Source organism: Crocodylus porosus, unplaced genomic scaffold (genome assembly GCF_001723895.1).
Source record: "Crocodylus porosus isolate Cpor-Errol unplaced genomic scaffold, CroPor_comp1, whole genome shotgun sequence".
Lineage (NCBI taxonomy): Eukaryota > Metazoa > Chordata > Crocodylia > Crocodylidae > Crocodylus > Crocodylus porosus.
In genome coordinates, this window is record NW_017728911.1 from 10,699,047 (window position 1) to 10,711,253 (window position 12,207).

Genomic DNA, 12,207 nt, shown 5'->3' on the forward strand with positions numbered 1-12,207 from the left:
AGGCTGCCACTGTGGTCTGGGGCCTGTGCCAGGTCTGGCCCCAGCCCACAGTGGCAACCCACCCTTACCCTCACCTCTGGCCTGCAGATCGAGGGTCATGCCCCACTATGCCCTCCTGGGGTGTGCACAGCAGTGGAAGCCATCCCCCCTTGTCCCCAGATGAGCCACGGCTCCGTCCCATGCCCTGCCCCAGTTCCACTCCCTCCCTCACCTCAGAGGCCTTGATCTGCCACCCCATGCCCCCCTCCTCCCCCTTCCCCTTCTCTTCCCCCTCCCCTTTCATCATAACAGACTTACTAGCTGCATGCAGCTGTATCAGAAATCAGATCAGTATTGGCCAATATGCCTCCTTAAAAATGAGCTATTGAGCTAGGATGATTGTTTAGTTGAATGCAGTAATTTAAGTGGACAGTTTACAACAGATCTCTGAGCAGCTTTTCCTATAAGCCCCATTCTCCATCTCTACTGTCTGTAATGCATGTGGTCATCTTAATTTGCAATATAACCATAGCTTTTCTCGTTCACTCATGCTTCCATTTTGTATGTACTTTCAGCAGCTGTTGGTTTGGAAATTAGTGAGAGTGGTCATCTGCAAGAAAAGTAGCCTAGATGTATCCCTCCACACTACCTAGTTTTCCATGATTTTCTCCTTCATTTTCTTGTTGGCACATGAATAATCACACAGTACAATTTACCATTGAGTATACTGTCCAAAGCCAAAAGCATATAAGTAGTGACACTAGGCTCTTGGTATTTTTAACTAAGTTCTATAGATAAATTCCCAAAAATGTAATAGAATTGAAACAAACTGTTGTGATCACTACATTCAATAAACACAGGCATAAGTGATTAAGAAAATCAACTTACTTGAATTTGTGGAGCAGACTTACACTGTCTCTGACTGGCTAGCTTAGTCTGCCCTCTTTGGGACAATCTCCCAGTTCCCAAGTCTCTCAGTCTCAGTTAGGGAATACCTCTAAGGTCAAACTTCTATCACTACACAAACTATTACAAGAATCAAGACTGATCAATTTAGAAAATAAAAATTAGAAAATAAATACAGTAAAGCTTAAATACAAAAGATGGCAGCATACATCAGGAAAAATATATTTATTAACTTTGCATTTTGGAACCTCTGTGGCTTTATTTTTAAACTACAATTTGTTTCAAACTACCTGGCTGTTTTATTAGGGGAAAAGCAAACAGATTTAAGGTTTTTCCCCCCATATTTATTTTTCTGTTGGAGGTCAGAAAATGCAGAAGATCAACAAAATCTGAGAGTTCTTTAAGTAAAACCACCACACACTAAACCCCCCCCCCCCCCAAAACAGATATTCATGTGAAGGTTAGCTAACTTTGATTTATTTTATCATGATCACATGTGCTTGTGTCAAAGAGCCTGTAAAATATATTCTCATTCTGTACTTATACCACTATTTTTTCTGCCAAATGTTGGGCTTAAAAGAGAGAGGATGTCATGGTTGTTATCAGAATATAGCTAGTTTATTAAAATGGGACTTGCTACTTGCTGCTAAATTTATGCGGATGGTAGTTTTCCTTGATGTAGATGTATTGATGTTTACCATTATGAATATGATATTGTTAATTGTGGATTTGGAGCTTTCAAGAGCTGTTTTGACTGTGCAATTTATCATATGACAGAATACAGAGAGCTGGTATCTGAGCTAGTAGTTGTAGCAATGACTAGAACAGCAGGATGGTCAGGCAGAATATTTCTGAAGGAAAGAGAACCTCTCTGATCTTTTTCACTGTACAATATAATATTTCTGCTATCAAATGGAAAGAGAAAGTGCCTGTTCCTTGCCTGAAAATCTCTCCACTTTTGTTTTACTTAGTTTCTTTGGTGCTTGACCCTGAAAATTGCTGTGTGCTTTGGTCCTCATCAAATGGAGCTCATAAATAGATATGTTTAAGCAATGGATGATCCTAGTAGAACAAACAGGACAGTGCTGGTCACTACTGTAAGCATAATTTGAAAGATCAGGGGTGGAACAAGAACATTGGCTATCCACAACTGTAGGCAGTCAATTATGTAAGATATGGGAAATACTCAAATACAGAGCATGGGTCAATGATCATTTACTTAAGTCCTGCCTTGCTCCCCCTCCCCAGGAAACCTTGTTGAAGTTCTGACCCTGTTACACTAGAAACTCCTATACTCTCAGATGTCCGATCTGTGCAAGCTATGAACAAGTTCTGTCCAGACTTTGACTTTCATAGAGACAGTTACTCTGGTTCCTTCTGTGCTGTGAAAAGGAAGATTTTTCTCACCACTATAAGCAGTGTGATTTCAACTTGTTCAGCTTACCTCCTGTCAGAATATACCTTCTCTCCCCAGGGTTTGCCCTGCTAAGGTGACTGGCTTCTCCCAGGTCAGTCAGAATGCATGCTACCTTATTTTTAAGGCTATTTCTTGTGAAATGTTTGCCCTGCTACCACCTTCTCTATGCTCCTTCCAAGCTGCATACTGCAGGTTTTCCCTGTGTGCACCCCGCAACCACATGGTCTCCCTGTGCTCTCCCCATGGTGTGCCCCCTCTGCCTCCACACGAGCCACCCCTCTAGGCTGGTACTCAAATCTAAGATGAGGCGTCCCCCACCCCATGTTGATTGGGGAGGGTGAGGGGGGCCTCGTCTCTTATTAGGATATATTAATTGTAGCATTGTAAGAGTTTGTTTGGGGACCTTATGTTTTCTGTATTTTACCTTGTAAATTCTCAACTGTAATACATTTGCACTGATGTTCCCTTTTTTCCTTTTTCGTCATAATAAATTTGGGGAAGGAGAAAACAACTCATTGAAATGTATATTATTATTATGGCAGGTGTCGCCAAGAAGTACTGTCACACATGGTCTTCCTAAGATCTTCCTGGTGTGGGAGCTCACATTCAGTTTTGGGAAGACATGCTGTGTTGTTCATTTTTGTTATATGGAGTTCTGTGTTAGAAGTGTTTGTCCTTGGAGAATGGAGACGTGAGCAGCAGGAGTTTGTGTTCTAGCTTGAGCTCTGATTTGAGTCAATTCTTGAGGCAGAATTTTTCTCAGGGAATCAGGCATTACAATGTTAAATGAAATCCCTGAAAGAAGTATGTTACCATGCTGTGTGACCTACTGTGCTCCTGGACAGGTATATGTAAGTAAGTAAAACCAAGAATTTACCGGCACTCTAAATCACTGATTCCTTCAGTGGAAAGGTGACCTGCAAGACCTCACGCACCTGCTCCTGGTGCACGCTGTGCACTCGTGTCAAAACATGTCAAAAGAAGGAACAATACTCTTGATCAAACTCCATTCTTGTGGTGAGAGGTCCTAAAGAGACTGTTTTCTTTCACTGGTGTCTGGATTTGGTCCTTTTTCTTCCTTTGCAATATCTTGGATACAGTAGGTTAAATATACTGTTCTTGGAATAATAAGAGAAAATAATTGCAGGGAAACAGAGTTTTAAGGGGTCTGTTCACAATCTTACCCCTTCTTCACACTTGTGAAACAGGATCCACTTCCCAAGAAATCAGTCATTTTTGCCTGTATGGTTTGCTTTGCCCTTTCAACTGTTGTGTTTGAAAAGCAGGAAGTTAAGGGAAAACAAATTAAAATGAGAAAGGCAGCGCACACTCTTAGCGGGGTGGAAAAAACTGTCTTTGGGAGAGAGTGAATTTTCCATCTAATCAAGTCTTCAAATTAAGCCACATTTGGAAAATATCCTTTAATGAGAAAAAAGCTATTGGGCTCAGTACTGGAGTACTAGATGAAATATTAAATCAGGTAAGAGGTCAGAGTAGATGATCAAACCCTCCCCCAGCTTTAAATTTGTACAGTTTAGCCATTTCCAAAGACAGTACATAATGTATTTGGTTCAATGCAACATGTAGGTGCTACTGAATGAAAACTGATATATTTTTTCTGGACAGTGAGTTGCATTGGCTTTCCTGCATTAACAACAGGGTTGTGAAAAGAGTGCAGTATGTGCTCCCTGCTCCAGCAGACTGGCTTGTGCAATTGGTGGCCGAGACCAAGGAAGAAATTATGCTGTTGCCCTTTGCCTATCATTTCCTAACCTATTGGATGCAAAATCTCCCATTGTAGGGATAAACAGGGGGATGGGGTAGAGGGTCCTAAACCCCTCTTCCTTGTGTACTCAGTCAGGGATAGGGTACAATTTGGCCACAAGAGCATTTTAATTTGAAGTTTTTCCATGTGAACAGCATTTTGTGGCAGATAATTCTCTTAATAAGAATCAATTACCTGGTCATCTTCTTTTTTCTTTAAGAATCCAGTTGCATGGAACAAGTCTCAGGGGAAGTGTGAGATTATGTTTTTAAACCATTAATTTCTTCTGATTATCGCACTGCTTTCCTCATGCTAATTGCTAAACCCTATGGGATCTCACTAACATGAGATACAGCCAGGAACAGACAACAAAATCAAAAGTCAGCAGAGGTGGCAATTTTAAAACATGTTCCTAGTCTCAGACCATTGCAGTTAGAGATGGAAAAGACCAGTCCATCTCTCTGCCAGTGCCATATTGTCCCCACAGCACATTGCAAATGTGTTTACTCTCTAGTTTTATGTCTCTCAAATGATGGAGCTTTCACATGCCTCCCTAAAGAGAATATATCCTAGTACATCTTATCGTTAGGAGCTTTTGCTGATCTTCTCCCTTAATTTTCCCTTTTATAATTTGATCTCATTACTGGTAATTATATCCCTGCATACTACACAACAATTCTTCTCTGTCTTTGGTTGTTAAACCCGCCTTGGACTTTTACCCAGTTTCTTTCCTTTTAGTTATCTTTTAGCTCAACTGTACAGATATAGGTACACACAAACTTATCTCTTTAAATGTTGAATCATTCTTTGATCAGCAATATTTGTTCTTTTATAAACTTCCACCAACAAAGCAACTGCAGAAGGCATACCTAGTTTTAAATGTAATATTAGGGCCAGTCAAAAACTTTCCATTAAAATTGGTTTTTTTATGCGTAATTAATTTTCTGTTAGAATGAATTTTTTTTCCCCCTGAAAATATTTGCTTTGACTAGAAATTTCAAAATTTTGTTGAAAAATTGAAATCCCCAAAACCTGAAGCCATCAGTTTTCCTTAATTGGACGCTTTTGTATATGTAGCCTAAAACTGCTTTATCTTTGCTCTTTTGATGTTTTGCTGTTACAGTGCACTGAAGTTTTATGAATCCTTTTACAGACCTATTGCTTCAATGTAGATATGCTTTAGGTTTTAGCTAGAAACTAAACTGAAAAAGTGTATAATGCAGTGCAATATGCTTTTCTTCTATGTGAAATTTTGTTCAATGTATATATCAAATTTAATAACAGTTTAATAACAGATACAGAGCTAAATAACAAGGGAAAGTAATAGACGCACAGACAATGGGGAGAGAAGATAAATTCTGAGTCGAGCTGTAGGATTATGTTAGAAGCCAAATGAGGCATTGAATTATTCAATTCTAGGAAGCTTTTTAAATAAAGGCACTTTTAATCCAATGATATATCTTCAAGAATGCTCCCATTAGTAGTGTATGCATCTCACTTTCTTATTGCCCCTAGCAAATGTAACCCTTGGGATATTTTGATCTTCAATAATTTCTTTCCATCTTGAAAACATTAAGCTATTTACAAGCCCACTTTCTGGGTTGTTTTTCTTCCCTGTTTCTGCAGTTTTTCCTTACTGATTCTCTAAAATTGGAAAAAAGAGGGGAGAAGAATCAGAAGAAATACACTTTAGTGACAGTATATTTGGTTGTGTGTAATCATTATTGAAAAAAAATATTTTGATATCTAACTGAGAGTCGGCATGCATCTCTCTGTCTAATTACATCCGTATGGCTCCCCTAGCCATAGTGTCTGACTGCCTCACTACCTTTTAAAGTACTGAAAAATTCAAATCAGATATAATTAAAGGATATTTATTTTATACAATAATCTGCTTAATTATTTTATAGGTGTATGTACAGGTAAGTATTCTTCTAAAGAAGTAATGGTTTCAAGTTGTAGGAATGTATTATAGAGTGGAAAACACAGATTCGTAAGTACTTGGTATAGTATTGTTGTATATAAGGGTATACTAATTTACTTGGCAATAGGCACTGAAGTATTATGTATAACCGTGTGTATATTTGTGTACAGTACTCATTTTTAAAGTCTTTCAACCTTTTGGCACATAAAAGTCATATTCAGAAAATGATGTCATCACCAAAAAAATGGCAAAACTAAAGTTTCCTAGGGACTTGGAAAATTCCATATCCATGATATTAGTGTAAAGAACAGCAGGCTTGATAAGGAAAGAGAGAGTATTCCTGCAGGATTTGTGTCTTGAGGAAAGGAACTCCGTCTGTTGCCAAGAAACTGTCACACCTGCCTTAATTATGATTAACAACATACACGTGTACCTGAGAAGATTTTTTTTTTCATTGACTTTTGTAGAACGTCCATGTCGTTGCTAAATATTATCTCAGTAGCATCTGGTACTACAGTTTTTATTATAAGACCTGGTCTCTGGTGCATCATCCATCTATGCAGAAAAAGTATTTGCAGAGCATGCATCCACTGCTCATTTCAAACATCTTTCTCAGCAGATTTCTAACTTAGAAAGCACTAAACTGCATTTATTTCTGTAGTTTTGGGCAGTTGTGAGGTCAAATCCTGCACAAGATATGAAAAAGTGCTTTGCACAGTGGAGTGATCTTGTTGCATTTTATGATCAAGATTTTTGTCAGCTGTGTTTATCTATAGGCTTTAAAGTTTATGTGATTATTTTGTAGTCTGTGTTGGTGAAATGTTCAGACTTAAAATGAATCTAGTTAAGTTTTGCTTTTAAAGCCTATGATTCAGATCTTCTTTTATCTCATATATTGTTGGAGGGGTATCAGCACCATCTTCTTTCTGTACAGGAAATACTGAGCTTTTACAATTAGGCTAACATATGTTTATGCTAAGTCCAATAAACTTCAGTGGGCCACAATCTGGGTGCAGGGGTCTGCTTGTGCACAGTAAATTGTAAACCATGGGTGTCTAGATCTCAGGCAATCATGATAAAATAATGATAGGTACTTGGCTGCCCAGGATGACTAGTAATTCAAGTGCATTTGCAACATAGTTATATCTTTAGTAGATTATTACTGTAACAAAAATGTAATAGAAATACAGTTTATTTGTATTTGCAGCATATTCTAATAGAGGCCACATGTTTAGGAAAAAAAGGATACAGGAAGGAAACTTTATCCCATGCAGTTTTATTTTCATTTTATATGCTACCCTGCTCCTCTTTCTCTCCACACACACTACACAAACTCTTTCTCTTTGCCCAACTATATTGCTCAGATAGAGTTAATGACTGATAATTGTATGTATAGTCATAATCCTCCAAAGTCAACAGTAGAGGGCTCTATCAATTTCTTCTTAATTAGGCATTGAAGCTCTAATTGGCCACTTTTAAGTCGATCAGTCAGTGAAGGGAGATAACATTCGCTCATTGGGAATTGTGGAAGCAATTGATCTAATCAAGGGTTTGCACACAGAAGCAATCATTTATTCATAGCTGAGTGGCTACGATGCAAGAGGACAACTGCTGCCAGTATTTACGGACACTTTTTAAAGTGTAAAAGCAGCATAGCTGGCAGTTAGACATATCACTTGCAATAAAAGATCAGTCGAAATTTGTTCAATGCTGCACATTCTAATTTGAAAAGATTTTTGTAAAAGAAACCTTGTCCTTGAAATATAACTGGAGAAAGCAAGAGTGATGTTGCATTTCAAGTATCAGGTGGTATTCTCTGGAGCACTTGGAAGTTGCTATATTCTGGTTTGCAGTTTTACCTGGTTTATATTATTTGAATCTTGAAGCTTGGTCTGGAACTCACAAATCTACTGTGCTTGTCTAGAGTACTGTGGAACATTTAGAAATAAAGCAGCTTAGATGGACAGGTTTTCTACAACTGTGCCGTCAGACCTGTTGAACAAGCACAATTTTTTTCATTATTAGTTTTCATTGTTCATAACTTTTTCATTATTTATTCATTATTTTGCATGTTAATCTCTTTCAAAAACAGTCCATAGACATTCTACATTCTCACCTCCAAATATCTGCCAACAGCTTTGTGGCAACTGCTGCACTGTATGCTACTTAGCAGTGTAGTCAATGTATATTGGTTTAAGGAAATTGAGGCAAGGATGCTTAATTGTCTGAAGTATTACAGGATTCATCATGTACACAGCAGAAAGGAGGGATGTAATCCCCAATTGCTTAGAATTTAGTTTGCTTTCTGCAAAAGGATGGAGCATGACCTTTTTCTCTTCCCCGCACAGGCTTTTCACCATTGGTATGAGGTTTATTAGGCTTTTTTGAATCTGAGCGGTAGTTCTAAGGCATTTCACCTGCAGTTATTGATTGGATTCATTGTTGTTAAGAGAAACAGTGCTGGATTTATATCTATAAAAGCATGGATGTCTACACTGCCACTCAAGATGTGATTGCAGTCTAGAAATCCTTATCAGAGTTACCTCTAATGTATTTTGCACATGTAATGGAAGACACAGTGGCACAGATTTCAGTGCAGTCTAGCAGCCAGAATAGGTGTCCAGGGCCCTAATGGGCTCATGCAGCCTTCACTGGAGCTTGTGCTATATACCTTCATTGCTAGCCTGATTCAAACTGGTCAGGTGTGCCTAGCCATTGCCTCCCATCCCATTGTCACATGAAGTGAGGATATACTCATCGTTTAGCTACCTTGTTTTGCCGCTGCATTTTGATTTCTACCTATCTTTGTGTTAATAAATAATTCTTGCTAGTCTGTCATGTAAGCAGAATTCTGAACTGGTGGTTGGAGATGGACTTCTCTTGGGTACTTGGAATATCATCAGAAAAATAATTCCCTGAGCTTTGCAACAAGATTTCAGACATGACTTGTGACCTCAGTGTCAGGAGGTGAGCAGTATAAATCCATGTACTGCCATGCTTCAGTCACAGTGTGCTCATCAGCCTGGGCAGACTGCTGTACTAGCAGGGCTATCTATGCTAGTTCCAAGTCTCAAGCTAATATAGCTGCATGGCGCTGTGCTGTGTTATGTAGCCATAACAGCTAGTTTGGAGTCAGCACAACTACCTGTACATGGCACTATATTGCACTATGGGCTATTTCACTGGTTTAGGACTGAAGCAACTTAGACATTATTGTATCAATACCAAGGACTGCTGATACAAGCTATTACAATGCAGTGGTTAAGTCTGCATTATTCTGTAGTGACAGGGGTGTAGCAAAAGTACTCCAACCTTACCTTGCTTCATTCAAAGTTAGAGCAATTTAGTTACCTCATATCACTACAGGATCATCAGGCATAACCATTGCATTATAACATATGATGCATGCTGCTAAGCAGCAACTCCTACTCTCCTTTTAAAACGCTGCAACATATGTTTGTCCATAGCCTTAGTGAAACTATGTGAAGAAACCTGCATGTTAGATATGTTTGTTCAACAAACTGGGGCTTCAACTGGGAACAAGCTAAAAACATGAGCTGCCCTTGCTCTATCTAAACCTCTTTGAACCAGCACAGGGGAAGATCAGTATCATTCACTCTTCATGCTCATATGCTTGAACTTTTTGCTGTGAACACTTTTATTATTCATTTCTCTACAAAATATTATGGGTGTTGCACAGGAAAGCATAAGCTTATTGTACCCACCAAAGATGTATTCAGATGAGTGTTTGCAGAACAAATTTAAAAATTCTTTTGGTGAACTTCAGAGGCTAGAATAAACACTTCATTGACTGGTTAAAATAAAAAATGGTCCAAAAATATGTGAATATAGGACTAAAGGGATTGCATCACTGTACTGTGCTACTTTCAATTCAATAACAGTGCAACAAAATCAAAGCCTTGCAGGCTATTATTTTAAGGAATGTCTATAGCAATCAGTGCACTTGCCCCCTCCTGAATATAAAAAAAATCAAACTTGCAGAATAATTTCAGCCTATTTTAGTTTTGAGGAATAATGACCATGCAGACTGGAGTTTTATGTATGTTTTGTATCTGAGAGAATTCTATAAATTAACATGCCTAACTGACTATATTAAGCTTACAGGGATTTTGAACATTTATAGGATGGTGCTATTTCCTGATACTTTGATTTAACTTAAAACCTTGAAAAGTATCTGTGCGTATATTTCTCCTTTTTTGATCTGCTTTAGTACTCCATATAAGCACTGGGGTTTTTGGAATATCCTCCTGAAATAAGACATTTTCAATATAATGTTTCTTTTTTTAAAGCTGTTCAGTAGTTATGATGAGACAGGCCATTTCATTACAGAGCTAGGGGTGATTTTAGTTTCTTTTAAATGGTGATATGAAAAATCTATTTTTTATGGATTGGTAAGATTGCCCATATAAAAACCATAAACTGACCACTGGCACACATCTAACTACCTTTTTAGAAAGAAAACCTTGAGACAACTGCATTTGATTGTAAAAATAAAATTCTGTGAAGTTTCTGTTCAACTAACTGAATGATCCTGTGTGCTACTTGTTTCTTGCTTATAACTGACAGGGGAAGATGCCATGCTGGTAGATAAAGTGTGTATTTTTGTTTGGTAAGATATATATGTGTAGCCCAGGTTTGATAAAAGGTGCCTTGAGTGGGGTTCCCTAAGTGATGTACTACCCCCCGGATGTGGAGCCCATCCCCTCAACTCGCCTGCCATGACTTGAAGTTATTATGTAAAGAGAGGGGATTCAGTGGAGATCTTTTTCCGGGGGGGGAGCGGGGGGCTCCACAGCAGGGAATGGCAGTATTCACAGTTCAGGTGCGATGTTCTTTTGAGTGTATATCACCAACCTTTTATAGAAACAGGACATTGGGGGGCTCTACAGGGGCAACGGCACTAGTCACAGTTTGGGTGTGATGTTCCTCAGGGCTCTACCTCCCCTATACCCCATGCACTTGCCAACCAGATGGGCGTCAGCAAGATGGTAATTCGGTCATGCTGGCTTGACCACAGCTCACTTCGAGAAGAACCCCACATCCGAGTGGGCTTTGTTGGTACTTATATGGCTCCCCCTTTTCTAGAGACTGGCAAGCTGTAGGCACGTCACCTGACGCCTATTCTCAGTGCCTCTGAATAGGGCGTTTTGCCCCTCTGCCTCCTCTCTCTCTCTCTCTTCTTTCCTTTTCAAAAGAAATAGACCCCTGGGCTGGAGAGGGGTGTGCAGTTGCCTCCTTTCCCCCAGTTTCCTACAGGGGGATCAAACACCTTCCTGATTCTTCTTGCTGGCGTTGCACTGGCTGCGTTGCTCCTCTCCTTTGCAGGAACCTCAACTCATCTGGTGTGCTATATGCCTCTCCCTCCTCCCGGGTTCCTGTGGGGCTTTTAAATCTTCCTGTGGCAGCTGGAACAGCTGCTGTGATTGGCTCAGCTGTTCCCCACCCGGGAAACAGCTGATTAAACAGCCGGCAAAATGCCAGCTCATGCAGCTGTGGCCGTGGCTCCTGCTCCGGCTCCAGCTCTGGCTGCCCAGCGGGAGGTAAGTTTCCCCCACAGGGGGGGCTGTAAGGGGGGTTTGGGTCCCATGGGGACTATCCTCTCCCCTTCAGGAGCCTGTGGGGGTGTCTCGCTGCCACACCCAGGTAACTTGGGTATATACTCCCCTTCTCCAATTGAAGGGGATTGTTAGCTGGCAGGTGTGCTGTGGGGGAACTACAGATCTCTCAGTTTCCCTCCATCCCTAGAACCAGGCCAGGATAGTCAGGGGACTTAACTATATACAAATTTATTTACATTAACTTATCACATGGATATAAACATATGTACAATGTATATATATATTTATAAAATATCTAAACCAGTAACATAAACAATACCCTCTTGGTAAATGACATAAAACCTTATACCAGTGCTCTAGATACAGTTAAGTCACAGGTAAGTATCTGATCTGTCATAGATAAACCCCAAAGATAAACTCAATCTCGAAGGGAAACCCGAATACCCTTGGGCTTTTCCCAAGCCCTACAAAGAAGCTGATAACTTTAGGGGGGCCCTCCCAGTGTAACCTCCCCTTTCAGGAGCCCTTAACTAACTGGGGGGGGGGGGCTCCCCCTCCCCTGTGGGAATCCTCTTTTCCCTGCAACTCACAGCTACCAGGCCTGGAGGGTGCAGTGGGCTTCAGGGGGGTTGCTGTC